Source organism: Peromyscus maniculatus, chromosome 15 (genome assembly GCF_049852395.1).
Source record: "Peromyscus maniculatus bairdii isolate BWxNUB_F1_BW_parent chromosome 15, HU_Pman_BW_mat_3.1, whole genome shotgun sequence".
NCBI lineage: Eukaryota > Metazoa > Chordata > Mammalia > Rodentia > Cricetidae > Peromyscus > Peromyscus maniculatus.
Genome location: NC_134866.1, coordinates 33,407,718 through 33,426,381, shown reverse-complemented (window position 1 = coordinate 33,426,381; position 18,664 = coordinate 33,407,718).

The window sequence follows — 18,664 nt, the reverse complement described above, 5'->3', positions numbered from 1 at the left end:
TGCTCTCCAAATCATGTTCCCTTCAATTCTCCTAATAACATTTTGGGAAACAAAACTACTAGGGAAAAAATCAGAAAAAAAGTCAGGGACTATTTATGAGATAAATGAATGTCTCAGAGCTACTTATAAGCAAGGACACCTGATTCTGTAACTGTAGGCAAAGAAGTCAACAATTCCATTTAAAAATACATTTCTGCAAGGTTTGTAGCCATGCTGATTCAGTCTCCTGGTCCTGGATGTAACTTTAAGAAAACGCTGACTTTAAATACATTCCAATTCCCATGATCTATGGATGGATATTTCATTCTGCACCATATGTGTGATCTATACATTAGTTATTTTGCATAAATTACCTTTGTTCAATAATTAAAAGGCAAATTAAGAGTTACTTTTGTGTTGTTACTTCACTTTGCTCTTCATTCTCATTCTCTCCCCACAGTCCACTAAGTTTGGCAGTGTGAAGATTCTGTTCCATTCATTCACTAACACTGTTTGGCTTCTATGGTCTTTGTTAAAATATAGAATCTGTTTTTAATTTACAGGAGGTCTACTGTGTGGTAAGCAAGTTATATATATTATAGCAAATTTCTTCTTCCCGCTATAGGAGGTAGATTCGAGTGTGCTTTGTAACCAATTTATTAACTGAGATCAGAAAGCTGAAGAGAATAGCCTACCAGTCACTCACGCAGAAGCCCAGTTTTGAGAGAACACAATGTGTCTCCATTCTTGAATAATTTTGAATAGATGAGACAAATACATGTCCCTAATAATTCTCATGCCCCAATGCCGTTGTTTTAGTTGTCTAACTTAAAGGGGAACTCTAATCATTCCACTAAAGTATACTAAAGTGTGCTTTTATTTACAGGTGTACAAAACAGAATATATGAGGGCCCTTAATTTACTGTGTAGCACAATATGAAAAGACTGTTTCCTTGGTTGACAATATACTTCAATGATATAGTATTACCACTGGCTCAAGGGAGCTCTCACCTATAAATTCTCTTAGTTAATCATTTACATGAGTGTAAATTACTTGAAATTGATGCAGTTTCACAACTTTTTAGAGGACACTATTCCAGAGATTAGAATCATCAGCAAACATATTGCCAGTTACTAAAGATGTATGAAAAAGGAGTATAAAACCTACTAGTTATGAGGTTCTTATAAAATATGCTTTAAGATTGTTATCAGGGTGCTTGAGCAAGGAACAGTACTTGCTACCAAGCTGAATGACCTGAGTTCAATATCAGAACACACAGAGTGGAAGGAGAGAACCAGCTATGGCAGGCTGTCATCTCACCCCCATATGTGTGCATACATGTACACACACACACACACACACACACACACACACATGCACACACTGCACACACACACACACACACACACACACACACACACACACACACACACACATCTGGAGTTTTCTCCAGTCCTGCCTGGCCCGTGGTCAAGACAAATCTCTCTCAATCACCAGTCCTGCAGCTGCTCAGACTCAAATAAACATGCACAGTCTAATATTATTTAAAACTGCTCTGCCATTAGCTCAGGTCTACCACTGACTAGCTCTTACATTTAAACTCAGCCCATTTTTGTTTATCTATATGTTGTCATGTGTTCTGTGCCTTTACCCGTGTGCCTGTTACATGCTGCTCCCTAGACAGTGGGCTGGCATCTTCTGACTCAGCCTTCCCCTTCCCAGAGTTTTCCCCTCTGTTTATCCCGTCTATATTATACTTTTTGCTTGGCTACTGGCCAATCAGCATTTTATTTATCAATCAATCAGAGCAACACATTACAGCATACAGAAAGACATCCCCAGTACTTTCCCTTTCTTTTTTCCCTTTCTGTACCATCTCTCTCTCTCTCTCTCTCTCTCTCTCTCTCTCTCTCTCTCTCTCTCTCTCTCTCTCTCTCTCTCACACACACACACACACACACACACACACACACACACACACACACACACACACACACACATACGGTGGGGGATGAGAGTAAACAGAATGCATTATAAACATGTATGAATTTTCCAGACAACAAATTTTATTACTAAAAAAGCTAAGAATACATTGTCACCACTTTTCTCTTTACTTAAACAGTTTTCATTTACTTATTTTAGCCTGAGTGTATGTGTGCAGGTACTTTGTGTGCTAGTGTGCCCATGTGGAGGTCAGAAGTTCACTCTCCAGAGTGGGTTCTCTGCTTCTCACTTTCAGGTTCTGGGTCAAACTCAGCATGAGCTGAAGCTGCTCCACCCACTGAGGCACCTCATGGTCTCTTCTATTTATTTATACTCTAAAATGTCATTCCAATATGCTTAGTGAAGACTTACTTATATTTTCATATTCAACATTCACTTTTCTTCTAAAGAAACTTTTTTTTTAAATTCTGAGGCTGTTTTAAACAATTATCTTTTAAGATACCACCTTCCAGTTTTCCTTTCTCCAAAATTTAGAACTTCTATGAAATGCATGAGGATCTAGACATATCTCTGCCTCCCCAGTGCTAGATGTGTGTGCCACCACTGCCTGGCTTCTGTGATTAATCTAGTGGCTTGTTCTGTTCACTGATCCTCAGGCAAATTTTATTAGGGTACACAATATATCACCACAGTAATGCCATTCATTTATAGTTCTCCTCCATTCTTTTAGCCAACATTTTATTAATTATAATTAATTTAGTGTGAAAGTGCATGTGCACATAGGTGTGCATGTGTATGGATGTTGGGGCACGAACAACCATGGGGATAATTATTTAGGTACTATCTACCTTTAACAACATTCACGGGGAGGGGGCAAGTTTCTCACTGATATGGAACTCATGGAGTAGGAAGGATGCCATTTACAGAACTAATATATTTAGGAATATCGAGGAGGAACTGGGCAGGTGAGGAGCTGTGCCTAAAGAGTTCCAAAGGCCGACAAAGGGAGCCTGGAGGGGGATGCTAACACCCTAATTCCCTCTCCTTGGAACGACTACAGCAAACACTCTTACTTAGGAAATTCTGGAGCTTGCAGAGTCTCCCTAAGTTAAGTTTTAGGACTAAGAGAAGCTACCTTTGAACCTAAGAGACCTACATGTAGATCTATTCTTACTGTGTCAGTGAAGGAAACTGATAGCTAAATATCGAAGTAACTATAATGCAACTCAAGCAGTGATCAAAATATGTTTTAATGCATTCTTCTCTCATACATTATACCCCAACTGCAGTTTCCCCTTCCTCCACTCCTTCCAGTTCCACTCTCCACCTCCCCTCTCCCCTGGAGCCACTCTTCGGTTTCCTTTCAGAAAAGAGCAGGCCTTCCAGGATAGTAACCCAACATGGCTTCAAATAACAGTAAGACTAGGCATAAACCCTCAAACTTGGGTGAGGCAACCCAGTAGGAGGTAAAGGATCCTAAGCTCAGACAAGAGTCAGAGATACCCCCTTTCCCAGTGTTATGAGTTCCAAAATAAAACCAAGCTACACAACTATAACATGTATGTAGAGGACCTAGCCCAGACCCATGCGGGCTCCATGATTGTCACGTCAGTCTCTGTGAGCCCCTATGAGCCTGGCTTAGTTGATTCTGTGGGTCATGTTTTCATCATGTTCTTGCCCCAGGGCTCCTACAATCCTATCCTCTGCTTCCCTAGCTCTGCCTAATATTTGGATGTGGGTCTCTGCAACTGCTGCCATGGGAGTCCATCACTGATACTGCCGGGATGGCCAAGAACTGGAGGCTAGATATCCCAGAGAATTAGAATAGAACTAAACATGACTGGCAAAAAAGAAAAAAGAAAAAGAAAAAGAAAGAAAAGTCATTGAAAAGATTCCTAATGATAGATTGGTAAACAGCCCAATCATTATCAGAGAGCTTCATCCAGCAAAGTACATGTTTCTAATGAGTGCCATTTAAAGGGCAGAGTCTTGTTTCTACAAAATTAATTGACAAAAATAATTCAGAAAATATGGGCCGGCGGTGGTGGCGCACACCTTTAATCCCAGCACCTGGGAGGCAGAGGCAGGCAGATCTTTGTGAGTTCGAGGCCAGCCTGGGTTACCAAGCGAGTTCCAGGAAAGGCAAAAAGCTGCACAGAGAAACCCTGTCTCAAAAAACCAAAAAATAAAATAAAATAAAATAAAATGGTTCTTTAGCCGGGCGTGGTGGCGCACGCCTTTAATCCCAGCACTTGGGAGGCAGAGGCAGGCGGATCTCTGTGAGTTCGAGGCCAGCCTGGGCTACCAAGTGAGCTCCAGGAAAGGCGCAAAGCTACACAGAGAAACCCTGTCTCGAAAAAACCAAAAAAAAAAAAAAAAAAAAAAAAAATTCAGAATTATTCTTTCACCTTTTAGTTTACCTTCGTTTGCAAAGGATGATACAACAAAATGACAGAGTGCTTCAACAACAGGAATGCATTTGCTGAAAGTACTTGAGGATGGACATAGTACTTAGTGTGGCCAGAAGTGCCTTCTGCTGAGGCCTAGCTGCTTGTGTGTGGCACTGGTTCCCCCCTCCCATCCCCCATGCATGTCTTTTCTCAGTGCTCTCACATAACTGGTTTGTGTGCATACGCAAGTTTCTTCTTCTTAGATGGATCTGGTAAGTGAGATTAGGGCTAACTCTGATGACCTCTGGTTTAACTAGTCTTTAAATATAGTCACATTCTGAGTTCTTGGGTGTTAGCACTTAAATGCATGAATTTTTGAGGGAACATAATTCAACCCATAACAACTAACATTGCTTTTGTTCACCCAATTTGCCTTCCACTAACAGTTAAACTGTCTGAAGATAGGAATATGTCACATTGTGTTGCATATGTCTAGCACTTTTGACTCAAACATATACACAATTCCCTAAAAGCAACAATCCAACTCTAACACTCTGTGACCATTAACAGAATTTGATCTGCTCGTGATGCATTCAGCTGGAAATACTGGATGCCCAATGTCCTTATCTTCAATTAAATTGCTCTTCTATGGGATTTCCAGCACCAGCCCTGTGTGCAATGATAGATGAGAAAGCACCTTTCTATTTAAAGTACGTGAAAGAAAGATGATAGATTATATAAGGGCAAATGTATTTTGTGAAGGATAGTCATTTAGTATATATTAGTTTCTATATCAGATGAAACAATTTCAATACCTTCACAGAACTCACAGCCAAGTTAGGAAAGGAAAGAAACAAATTAGAAATCCTTAGGAAGAAAATATGGAAAAAAAAATAAAAGTAGGAAGTAGTCAACAATGGCCACCAGGATTCCCACAGACCAAATCCTCCTGTGGTTTAACAAAGAAATGTCTGTGGTGACTTTAGTAACTAAACATCACTACTTTCTGAGGAGACTAGGTTAGGGTCAGGTTGGGGGTCAAAGGAATACTGTAACACTGTATAAGTAGTAGGTGCCAGACGACGAAAATCAGTGCTGATGAAATAGCTCAAGAAGCAGATGGAAAATACCAATGCTATCACTGGACACAGCTTCTATCTTGTTGACTAACCCATCACCTTTAAGAATGTTCTTTCAGTTCCACAAAACTGCCACAGACATTTCAAAGATGTGTCATTGACCCATCATAAATGCTCTGTTTTTAGTGAACAAACAAATAATTAGTTATTACAAAATAAGTTATCCTTCTGTTTATCTGGAATAGGAGTCAAATTTTAAAACAGCTCATACAGTACTAGGAAATGACTTACTTTTCGGCTAGATGCTAAGAGATGGAAGGGAAAGAGAAAATGAAGGAGAACTTCTCAGATAATTTAGTATAAGAAACCTAGTGTTCTAAGTTTATAGGAAAAATGCCATTAACTTAAAACTTGGCAGTTGCCAAGTACTCGGCCATGTTATCCTACACATGTTCCATGGTGTTGCTTCATTTTCCTTATCTTTTTAGCTCTAGGTGTTGTTTCCAATTCTTCATAGTTTAAATGACAGCTTGTATTGTCTTCACCAGAAAAATCAGCCCACACTTTGGGTAAATCTCCTGGAAAATACGTATCTATCAGTTGACGTTGGCTGCATTTCTTTTTACTTTGGCTTGGCATAGTTTAAATTTCTTCTGTGTTTATCTTAGGAGATATATGTGCTAGCACAGAAGCAAATTGCAAGGACAGAGTGTTCTGCACTAACTTCCACTTGACATTGTTTAATAAGAGATTATTTTGATGACTGAATAGTTGAAGAGGTGAACCTCGGGACTCAGCTCTCAGTTTTATATTCATTTACTATATATTTTTTCAAACGTTGTCTTATATGATGGTATTTTAAATTAAGCATTTTCCTGAAGGTGAATTGGAGATTAATTCAGAGGTAATTAGATTGTAGATACTTTTTCTCTTCCTTCATACAAGAAGTTGGAATCCCTTCTCTTTGTTTACTATTATTTGGCATGCTTGAGTCCGTACCCATTCTTCATGCTATGTGCATCCCAGCTTCTGCACACTGTAGTGCAATTTAAGGACACCCAACAGGACCTTCCATAATGATGTGTCAGTGTCTGGACAGATTTTGCCTATGGGGAACACTGACTGAATGTTGGAGGATGAGAACAGGAGAAGCAAGGTGTTGCTTCACAGCTCTCTTCACCACAGGCAACATCGATCTGCATCTATGCCTCTTCTAAAACCCAGCTCTCACCTGTCAGGGCCAGTTGAGCTTTGTCTAGATAAGCCAAGCATCTGGATTTCAATCAATCCATCAATTTTTATCCCAGCCTAAAGGTTGAAAATAGTATGTTATTTTCAAACTCGGGGTAACTATATCTTCCTCTTTTTCCAAACCAATGTCACTTATATTTCAAATGTTTCAAGCAGATTATCTTTTCATAGCTGTATTCAGATTGTAACAGATGTGCTTCATTTCCTCTTTTAAAAAACCGTGATCACTGATAAAATCTTACATACTTCTTATTATCGCATGATCTGTTACTGTCACCATCCAAAGTAGTGAAATACATGAATTGCTGTCTAAAGGGCACAGAGTATTGTGTTGCAAGTACAAGGAAGGATAAGCTTAAGTGCAAACAGTGGAAACCAGAAGAAGGCATAAACAGGATGGCCTGTTATAGCAGCAAGTGGGCAGTGATAGAAGGGCTGACTGCTCTGTATGAAATGAGGGCAGACTGATAAGTGGCTGTGTAATATTTAAGCATCATCTAGTAGTCCAGTAGTGACCCTTACATACTCAAAAAAAAAAAAAAAGACTGTGGCATATCCACATAAATCACTGTGTGAGAGGACACTATTCCACATTAACCATAACATAAGGGCTTTTCTCAGTTTCTTATGGAAGATTCAAGGCAACAAAATAAAATCTATGAGCGACAGGATATGAGAAAAGTAAGCATTTAAATTTAAATATAGATGTTCTTAACTATAGCACGGAATAAAAATGGTGCTTGGGAATGCCATCCAACGATCTCCTTCCAATCAGATTCTGTGATGCACAAAATCGGCTGCAGGTCTTCCAAGTGGCTATATCCTGAAAAGCAAAAACTCTTCTTTGTACATAGAAATTATTCAAACTTAAAAGTGCTTTGCTTTCCTCATCTCTGTGAGGAAAATCACTTAAAACACAGATCCAATCCTACTTTGCGTATAAATCTCTCGCCCTCATTTTAACTGAGATTCTAGGAAGGGCTCCGAATTTCTGAATAGTAGAAGCTTGGCTGCACTCAGTTATCTAAACATGTGACTCCCAGGGTGCTATGCAAGTAGCCCTGGTCTTGTATGGAAGGAACATGCTGCCTATTTTCCAGGGGCCTGGAGCAGCCCTGCAATTATAAGAGTGTCAGAATGAGTTATTTCACAAGAAGTTTAAACATTTCACATCCAGATCCCAGTTCCAAATTTATGTATGCTGGGGGCAGAGATCATTCTTTGCAAGCCATGAAACAATAAAGAACAACTCATTCAATAAAGAACAATTTATAACCTTTTAAAGCATGTCAGGAAACATGGTAGAATATAAAGTGTAGCTTTTCCTAGAAGTTCAACTCACAGAGCTTGGATTATTTTTAAAGAAAAAATCCTGTGCGGTTTTGCTTGTTAAACCTTTCTCTAAACCTCGTCATATATCTATGTTTAAAGCCTTAGGCCAGGGATGGATATCCCAGGAGAAGCACAGTCTTCTATTTGAAAATGAGAAGTAAAACAACTAAGCTATGAACATTATAGTTATCTTTATATTTTTATCCACCATAAACTTGATTTTCTGTGAAAATGCATGTCTTTTATGCTCCTTTTCAAACTTGCTTTTTCTCAGTTGAAACCAGTTTCTTGTCAGAATTTCTCAGAACTATGTTCAACAAAAACACAGTTCAATAGCGATTGATAAAGTCAGCTTTACCGATCATCTGCTATCACATGGCATTCATTTTGATTCCCAAGAGCATAACTAGATAGCTGACACTATCACCATTTAATTATAAGGAGACGAAGGATTGGGGCACGCTTCCAGGAAACAATTGAGCTAGGATTTCACCCAAGTGAATTTAATTGTCTGTCCTCTGTCCATGATTTATTGCCTCTTTCAAAGGATCATACTGAAAATATTCTCAAACTGTGAGAGAATCAGACGATAAATTATCCAAAGACCAGCACTAGGCTCTGCATTTGATGATCTGTGTTTTTCTCTTCACTTTGCCCCATCTCTCCCCCTCCATTCCTCTTTCTTCTTACAATACCATTTTTTAAAAAATCATTTAGTTATATTTTCTTTAACCAGAATGCTTTTCTTCTTCTATGAAATTAAACAAATTGAATCTAATCATTCAAAACAATTATTTGTCATTATTATAAATCTTCTTCTGATACTGTACAATACAGAAGCATTCAGTTATAATTTGTAATGGTATTGCTGTGTTATTCCATTTTGTGGGAAACTTTGTCTATAATGTATACAAATGCCTATCTTGGAAGTATGCACAAATTTAACCTATGAATGCACAACAGAATTTAATATTCAGTCACAGCATTCTCATTATTCATAATACAGTGTTAATATCATGTAATAACTAGTAATAGAAAGAATTAACTTTCAAAATTACTGCACTTACCATACTCAAGTGTATGCTAATGTCCTCTGCTGAAGTCTGGTTACTTGCTGAGTCACTAACAGGAGTGTCTAGGCAAAGGTATCTTCTGCATTTTTGGAAATTGTACAGTTGAAAAACAAAATAGATCAGAAGGAGCTTGCATTTATGGGTAATTTCAAGTTCTATGAACTTAAGTACTTTTTTGCATATAAAAAGAATCCTCATTCTGTAAGTCATCTTCTGATTGACAATGGAGTCAATTATCCCATGTTATCAGAAAGAGGCTATTAACACGAGTTGTTTCTTTATATGTCTTTTTGAAATATTAAATAGCCCAAATTTATTTCATTTTAATATTATTTTATAGGGGCAGAAATAAGTGTGGAATATTAGTAGATAAGCTCCATGAAAGAAGTGGTATGACTATCATATTAGTTTGGTAGGGATGGCTTAAAAATAATTCTTAAAACAGACCTTTCATACCCATTAACAAAAACAGTTGCCAAATAAGGCCAAGGAAGCCTCTGTAATTTGACAGCATTCAGCACATTGGAATCCATAATTTCAATATGCTAAAAATAAGATATATAATTAGTGGTGTCATTTCATATTTCTCTCTTCCTTATGTACATAAACATACACCCTCCAAGTAGAGATGAAGGAAGGTGTTCTTTGATGCCCTTTGTTTTGCATCCCATACCCATGACTACAGATTCTAATACTTTCTATGCGGTTTTCAGCATGGTATCTGTGAAGATATTGTAAATGTACAAGGTCCTAGCTGAGGAAATGTCAGAGGGAAACACAAACACAAGAACTTTGCAAAGTGTGACACTGGCCACACAAAGGTAGGAAACTCAAATGCCCTCTCTCCTATAAACGTAGCCACCGGGGTTACAGTGTGAACACACCTTCCACTAATGTGTTTCAACACAGGGGTTACGACTGATAAAGTTATTAATGTATTAGGGAGCTGGATAAATGGTCCACAGTCTCTTGGGGAAAAAAAAAGCTACAACTGAAGATTAAAAAGGTTTCATGGCACAAGTGCTTGAACTGACCCTTCAAACTATCAAGCACTCCCAAATTTCTTCCCACTGCTCCTAACAGACAGTGTTTCATTGAGCTCTCTCTATAACCTCTGTCAGGACAAAATAATTACAGCCGCAAAGACTGTAAAACAATATCATTAGCTCTCCTTCCATGCCAGCAAATTAAAACTAAACAACACAAGTTATAATTCTGCAGGGGCCTTAACAGGATGACTCTCAGTAGAATTGTGTGGGATGTGAATTATCTTCAGCCATAAATTACTGTACAGCTAACCAAGTGAAATCACAAAAGTTGGAATAGTACAAGTCTTACTGAAGTCTTAAAGTGATTGTGACAGCCCTGTGCATTGCAGTAGCCCAACGTGTACATCATGTGCTTTAGAAGACAGGAGGGCTTTTATGGATTTCCTATGTGGATTTCCCTTCCCATTGCACTGCAGCACAATTTGAGCATCAGTAAAAGTCCCTGTCAAACATGAATACTGAAGTCAAGCATGGTGACACAGACCTCGAATCCTAGCCCTTGAGATGCAGAGACAGGAAGATCAGGTGCATTTCAGCTACTTGAAGTTTAAAGCCAGCTGGGGATATATGAGACATTATCGCAGAAATAAAAACACACAAATAAATGCCTAGAGCTTGTTGTCTCTAAAGACTCAGTGAAGAATAATCTTTTGACCCGATCTTCTTAGAGCGTATTAAATATGGCATTAGAACTTTTGGTAGCACTGAGTAAACCCCATGAGTCTTAAAATTCTTTATGAGAGCTGGCAATAGAAATCTGCAAAGAGGGGGTTATTTAAATGTGCAATATTCCAATGTGTTATATTTTAATTAACACTTCATCTTTTATAGGGCTGCATTAGATTGAAGGTATCAGCCTTACCCTGGAAATCCAGGGTCAATTCCTATGCACTGCTAAAGGAATGCATATGTTGTGTATTAAATAGAGCAGAAGATACATGGAGCAGGACTGCACCAATTTTTATGTTTTTCCATTTTCTGCTATCTGGTTTTGTTTCGGTTTGAAGCTCATCTGAGGTACTGCTCCCTTGAACTTGACTATTACTATTTGAACAAATGCTTAATCTTCATACCCTCTACTTCCAAATACTATTTTTGTTTTGAATGTAGCTTCCTAACCACTCACTGTGTTGATAATCCATAAAACCCCCCTTTCATAGCAGCATGTCTATTGATTGATATTGCCATTGTTCCAAATAAGAAACTATTTTTTAAAAATTCTGAATATTTAGAGGTTTCTATGCTTGCACTTTTTATTAGTTGATACAATTTAAAGGTGGAATCCCAACTCCAGGGTTCTGAGTTCTAGACCCTTTTAATTCCACACTAGGCTCCCTTCTTTTTATTTTACTGAGTCTTAATTTCAGCTGGCCAAGGGCTAACAAGTTGGTATGAAGCAGCTGAGTGGAGGAGATGTATGAACGGAACAAGTAATGAGCAGGAGATAAAGACAATGTAAAAATCTTTGCAAGGCCTCCCATGGGGAGTCAGCAGAGCCTGGTATATTCAGGTGAGGCAGGTCCAAGGCCCTCCTCCTTGCACCAAGTGTGCAAAGTGTCTCACCATAGGCACTAGGTTCCAAAAAGCCGGCTCATGCACTAGGGACAGGTCCTGGTGCCACTGCCTGGGGGCCCCCTACACAGTTCAAGCTAAACAACTGTCTCGCTTATCCAGAGGGCATAGTCCAGTACCATGGGGGCTCCTCAGCTATTGGTCCACAGTTCAAGTGTTTCCACTAGTTTGGCTAGTTGTCTTTGTATTTTTTCCATTGGCTAGTTGTCTTTGTACTTTTTCCAATCATGGTCTTGATATCTCTTGCTCATAGAATCCCTCCTCTCTCTTGTCGATTGGACTCCTGGAGTTCTGCCTGGCATCTGTCCGTGAATCTCTGCATCTGCTTCTGTCACTGGATGATGGTTCTACGATGTCAGTTAGGGTATTCAGCCATCCGATCACCAGAGTAGGTCAGCTCAGGCACCCTCTCGACCATTGCCAGTAGTCTATGGTGGAGTCATCTTTGTAGATTCCTGGGAACCTTTCTAGCACTCTGCTTCTCCCTATTCCCATTGTGCCTTCATTTACCATGGCATCTCTTTCCTTGTTCTCTCACTCTGTTCCTGATCCAGTTTGAACCTCCTGCTTCCCTAAGCTCTCACTCCCCTGTCCCTTGCCCTCCATTATGCCCCCTCATCCCCATTGCCTTGGAGGAGGTGGGAATGGGGGTTGGGTTGGGGGGACAGCTGGGGGTGGGAGGAAGGAGGACAGGGGAATCTGTGGTTGATGTGTAAAATGAATAGAAAATATCTTAATTAAAAAATGGCTCATATACAGCTGAAAAAAATCTTTGCAAATGTATGGACTTTACAAATATAAAGACTGTCTACTTTGCTTCTCTTCAGAAAACCCAAGCCTGGTGGGTAAAATGCCTGGATGTCATCCCTAAATGTCAGATCCATTGGTTGTACATTCTGGAACTTACTTCTAATTTTGTTTTAAGACAATGATGTTTGTCTGGGCATCAGTCATTGTTCTATTGTTTCTAATAAAAACTTACAGAATAAAAAGGCAAGGCAAGGAATAAAGAGTTCTCTTTGCTTATTAAGCCAAGGGATAGACTCCACCATGGCAACAGGCAGTGTAAGCATGGCTGCAGGTACTGAAACCTGGCTGATCAGGTTTCATTCACAGCCAGAAAGCCAAGAAGAGAGCAGAGGGGTAGGTCAGTCTATAGAACCTCAAAACTTCTCTGGAGTGTTGTATTTCCTCCAGCAATGCTCCATCTCCTACAGGTTCCAAAGAGCATAACCAACAGGACAAAGTTTCCAAATACATAAGCCTATGGGAGACAATTTTTTTCATCCAAGCCATCACAGTGTCCCTTTGTAGACTGAGATTTTGAAGCACTAACTAAATGGACCCCTTCTCAGCTATTTACCGGGTACCTTCATTCTGTCTTCAAATACATGGCTTAAGTAGAAAGGCTTCCTGTCAGTGAAAAGGAATGTGCCTCAGATTTCAGCAGGGCAGCATTCTGGACAGAACTGGAAACAGTGGCAGAGGAGCTGTATTTGAAGTCTTCAGCTGGCAAGCTGGAAGAGTAACTTGTGCAAGCTTTGGCTTTCTTGTCTGCACAGGGAACATGCTAGAAGGGTCCAGGGAATTCTTAAGGAGACAGTGACTGTGAACTGATCCGTGAAATTCCATGTGCCAACACTTGGATTAGTCATTGATATGTATCGTTATGTGATGAAAGGACTATGGCTTTTGACACATGAACTTGGATTACTTATTCCTACTTGAAACTATTGGTTTTCATGAATTCAAGATTATTGAGAGACACAGGGAGAAAGAGCAAAGAACATTTGCAGCTTCTTTGTACAATGAAGAGGGAAATATTTGAATGTTGTCTTGTAAATACTCCAGCTAAGTACTTGCACTTTGCTGCACCTAGAAATATAACTCTTCACTAAGTTAATAAAATACTTGATGTTGTTTTAACTGTATACCTTTGAATAAAGAAGGATATCAAAGATAAGAAGAGAGAAGGAAAATTCTGGTTAATCACTGTATGACAGCATTGGACATTCATTTGGCATTGCAAAGGCTTAAAAGAGTTTGCTTTCTAGATTTGAAGTGCATAGGGTTTTGTTCTCACATATTTATTGAACTTACGGAGCCTGTTAGGAAATGAACTATTAGAACATAAGCTATCAAGGATGCAAGAAATATTTCCAGCTCGGTAGAACTGAAGCGTAATTAGTAGATTAGAAAAATATACATGAAATATCAACTGCCAATTGAATAATTCGTTCAGTGACACTTCAGAGTTCCTGGAACTTTTCTTATCTGGTTAGATAATGGTTCTGTTTTACAAAAAGTAAACCATTAAAAAACTAATCAAATTAGATACCATAGATTAAGCACTTAAACATAAATATTTTGTTGCTTGGATACGTCTCAGATTTTCACACACAATCTAGCTGTTTTCTACTACCAGTCTTTCATACATTTATTTATTACTGTATATGTGTGTATATGTATGTGTATTTGAGTTGGCCACATGTAAAAGCACATATGTGGTAGTGAGAAGACAAATTGTGGGGTCAGTCGTCTCTCTATCATTTAAATTATGGGGGATCAAAGTCAAGTCAGCAGGATTGATGGCAAGTCTTTAATCATTTTGACCATATCACTGGCTGTTAGTAACAATATTAATAAATTTCAAAATATTTCAAAACCGAGTAGATTAAAAACTACTTTTTAGAAACCAAAGGGCCATACACATGCAAGAATTTGAAGAATAGAGGAGAAAGAGTGGAAGACTTGAATGATTAGATGGTGAGCAGAATGACCGATGATCAATCATGAATGACATCCGGATGGCCTTTCATCCTCCTATAGAAACTGTAAAATGAATATTTTACTTAAATCTTTAGTAACCACAAGTGCTACACTCTACAAAATGGGTTCTCCATCAAGTCCACTTAGAGTTTTTCATGAGGATATTCACAACTGTCATAGGTACTGCTGTCAAAGTTAGAACCATTAGCAGGTGTTAAGTGTGTCGATTTAAAACCAAGAAAAACTTTGTTAGATTCCTCAATAACACTGACCTAAATTTCTCCCATCCCACCCAATATCATTCAAATAAACCAATGAGAATGGACATATGGAAGGTCTTCATACTAGCTTGGTGATGCTAAACCAGACAAGTTCACATGTTGCCATAGCCACTCTGGTTGAGGAGGAGACACCATCCATCAGGACACTGAAGTATCAAGCACGTTGCCTAATCTTTAAAATTCAGCTCTTTTTGTGAAAAAACAGATATTCAGGTAAATAACATGAAGAGTATTCACAGCCTGCAGCTTGGATGAAAACATGATTCATCCTCTGTTAACACAGAATTCTCAGTTTTAAAGCTTTGGGGACTAGAGAATACCTGTTGCTCCCAAGTGAGTCTAGTGACCAGTGGTTAGCACATCACCTCTAAGGTTTCCAGTATGAATTTCTCCCAAAGTGTTTTGGGGCATTGGAGGATGGACCACTAAATAATTTTGTCTTAACCATCTTGGTTAACAACTTTGTCAGAGGACAAGGACTTATTCCTAGAAGTGGCTTCTTGAGTGACATGAGAAACATCATGAGGTGACTAGCCTTTGTCATTCCACAGAAACTAACTGCTGAATGTCTTTCACTTAAAGGAAAGTTAATAGGTGAGAAGGAATGAATCCATGTACTATTTGATGCATTGGGTGGCTATTAGTGGGCATTATAGTTTAACTTTTAAATTATTTACTCAATTTTGTTAATTTGTTACGATTTGTGTGGGGCCTTAATAGAGTGCTTGATTTCCTCCAGTGTACTTGGGAAAACTTATTAACATCTAAGAAAAAAATCAAAAGGACTCATGAAAAACTAAACACAAAGAAATATAATTAGGTTTTATAGCAGTGCTGAAAAACTTCATTAACTCACCCCACAAACTTTCTGGTTAGGCTTCATATAAACTCTTGGGAGGCTTATAATGCTTCTGCTTGATGCTTTCCCCTTAATCATAGATATAAAATTTCACTCACATGAGAAACTCATCAATTGATTGTTCTCAAGTTATTCTCATGTCATGACTGATCCATTAGCTTTTGTTGGGGACTGTCATTAAAAAAAACTTAATAAAAATAACTTCAGCTGATTCCCATGCATACTTTTTCATTAAACTAGTTTAACATATTTTCATGAAAAATATTTTCCTTTATTTTCTCCAGAGCTTACTTTATATTGTTAATTAGCATATTATTGGTATTGGGTTTATATTCTAGGACAACATAGTTCTACCTATATAATAAAAAGTAAATGAAATGTAAATAAATGGTTAAAGTATAAAATATATGTGCTTCTTTTTATGAGGCTATATTTTAGTTTGGTGACTATGTCAGTTTGTATTAAACATTTGTTGGATTTAGCAAAAGTACATCAAACCCAAGACCTTGCCATCACTAGAGGAACCCCTATCACTGAACTGAAGACTTAACTCCAATTTAGGATCTTTAACAAGCTAACTCATTTTTTCTTTATTTTAAATTTCATATTTTTTTATTTTATAGTTTAATTTAATTTTACATATCAGCCACGGATTCCCTTGCTCTCCCCCCTCCCACCCCCGCCTCACCCCCCCATTCCCATCTCCTCCAGGGCAAAGACTCCCCTAAGGATTGAGTTCAACCTGGTAGACTCAGTCCAGGCAGGTCCAGTCCCCTCCTCCCAGGCTGAGCCAAGTGTCCCTGTATAAGCCCCAGGTTCCAAACAGCCAGCTCATGCACTGAGGATAGGTCCTGGTCCCATGGCCTGGATGCCTCCCAAACAGATCAAGCTAATCAACTGTCTCACTTATGCAGAGGGCCTGATCCAGTTGGGGACTCCTCAGCTATTGGTTCATAGTTCATGTGTTCCATTCGTTTGGCTATTTGTCCCTGTGTTTTTTCCAACCTTGGTCTCAACAATTCTTGCTCATATAAACCCTCCTTTTTTTTTTTTTTTTTTTGCCAATTGGACTCTTGGAGCTTCACCTAGGGCCTGGCCCTGAATCTCTGCATCCAGTTCCCTCGGTCATTGGATGGGGTTTCTAGGACCCCAAGAAAGACACAGGAATCACCCAGTGACAGAGAAATGGCTGAGATCTACATGAACAACATGGACGTGAGTGGGGGTAATGAAGGGCAAGGGTGGAGGGAAAGAGAGCTTGGGGGAGCAGGAGATCCCAGCTGGATCAAGAACAGAGAGGGAGAACAAGGATTAGGAGACCATGGTAAATGAAGACCACATGAGAATAGGAAGAAGCAAAGTGCTAGAGAGGTCCACAGAAATCCACAAAGATACCCCCACAATAGACTACTAGCAATGGTCGAGAGACAGTCTGAACTGACCTACTCTGGTGATAGGATGGCCTAACTCATTTTTAATAGTCAGCTTGCCTCAGTAAATAGAGTAACATAGACTATATGACTTAAAAAACAAACAAACAAGAATCTGTTTTTCATAGTTCTAGAGCAGTGGTTCTCAACCTTCCTAATGCTGTGACCATTTAATACAGTTCCTCATGTTGTAGTGATGCCCCCAAGCATAAAATTATTTTTGTTGCTACTTCATGACTGTAATTTTGCTACTGTTATGAATTGTACTTTACATATCTGCTATGTGACCCCAAAGGGGTCATGACCCACAGGCTGAGAACTACTGTTCCAGAGGTTGAAAGTCTGCAATTGGTCCGTTGGCATGGCCTTTCTTATGATTTAAGCTCTCTCACAAAGCTAAAGAAGCTTCCGATTCTGTGCATGATGACTACAGTCAGCTTGAGGGATTAAGACTGCAAGGTAGAACATTTGAGGGAAACAGAAACATTCATTTTGCACATTCTTTTTTTTTAATTTTATAGTATTTTATTTTATAATTAACTTAATTTCATTTTGCACATTCTAAAGGCTGAGGATGTTGTTTTATTTCCCTGGATTCTAATCCAAAGTATAGTACTTGATAGAATTTTATGAATCTGCTAAAACGGCCATATCCTTGTAAACGCAACTGCCTGGATAATTTTAAAGGGTGAATTCTTTTTATTCATTTTCCCATCAATTCTTTTATGTAATCATTTCTTAAAATATTCCTATGTGCTAAACACTGCATAGTGTGTTAGAAAACAATCAATATAGACATATCTAATAAATCCAAGTGGTGAAAATTAAGATAACAATAGTCTGTTTTGTAAGCCACTGTAATTCAAGTACAATTTTGATACTAAGACAGGTTAAGAATAGAACAAACAACAACAGCATAATCTGTGAACAGAACGTACAGCAATCTATTGAGAATTCAGGGAAGTAAATGTAGGAAGACAGATGGGAAGCTCAGCAGAATTCAATACAGCCCTGAGCTCCCACGAAGTTTTTCCTCTTGTGGTGTCTCCTGCCCAGAACTCAGCAGAATTACAATGAAAAACAATAGCTGAGCCCTGGATGCATGGAGAGAGATCAAGAGAAACTCGAGTTTTACTTTGGGAAAAAGAAAAAGAGACCCCTGCCACTTAGAGAAGGGACAGTTTACCACTCTTCCCTTCTTGTTTTTCTCTACTATCTCAGTGACAATGTCAGTGTCAGGAAATGTCAGAACTAAGAAGGCAGCAGAGGGCAGTTTCCAAGGAGGAAAACTTTGTCCACAGCCAATCAGCAGCTGCACTGTAATGTCCCTAAGCCTGTTTCTGTATTTCGTTGTTGTTGTTATTTTTTTTTTCTTTCCACTCAATCTGGAAATTGTTTGACTGTGAACATATTAGTAGTGGCCAGTGGATAGCCATCTAAGAAAAGGAAGCACAAGAATTTTGTGAGTAAAACATACTTCATGAATTAAGATGACCTGGACATTCTCAGAGGAAAGGAAGTGAGCAGTGCTAGACATTAGACCTGCTTCAAAAGCGTTGCAGAGAATAATAGCAGATGAAAAAATACCAGAAGTGAACTAGAGGTGGGAGAGAAGGCTCAGAAATGAAGAGCATCTTGTTTCACAGAGGCGCCGA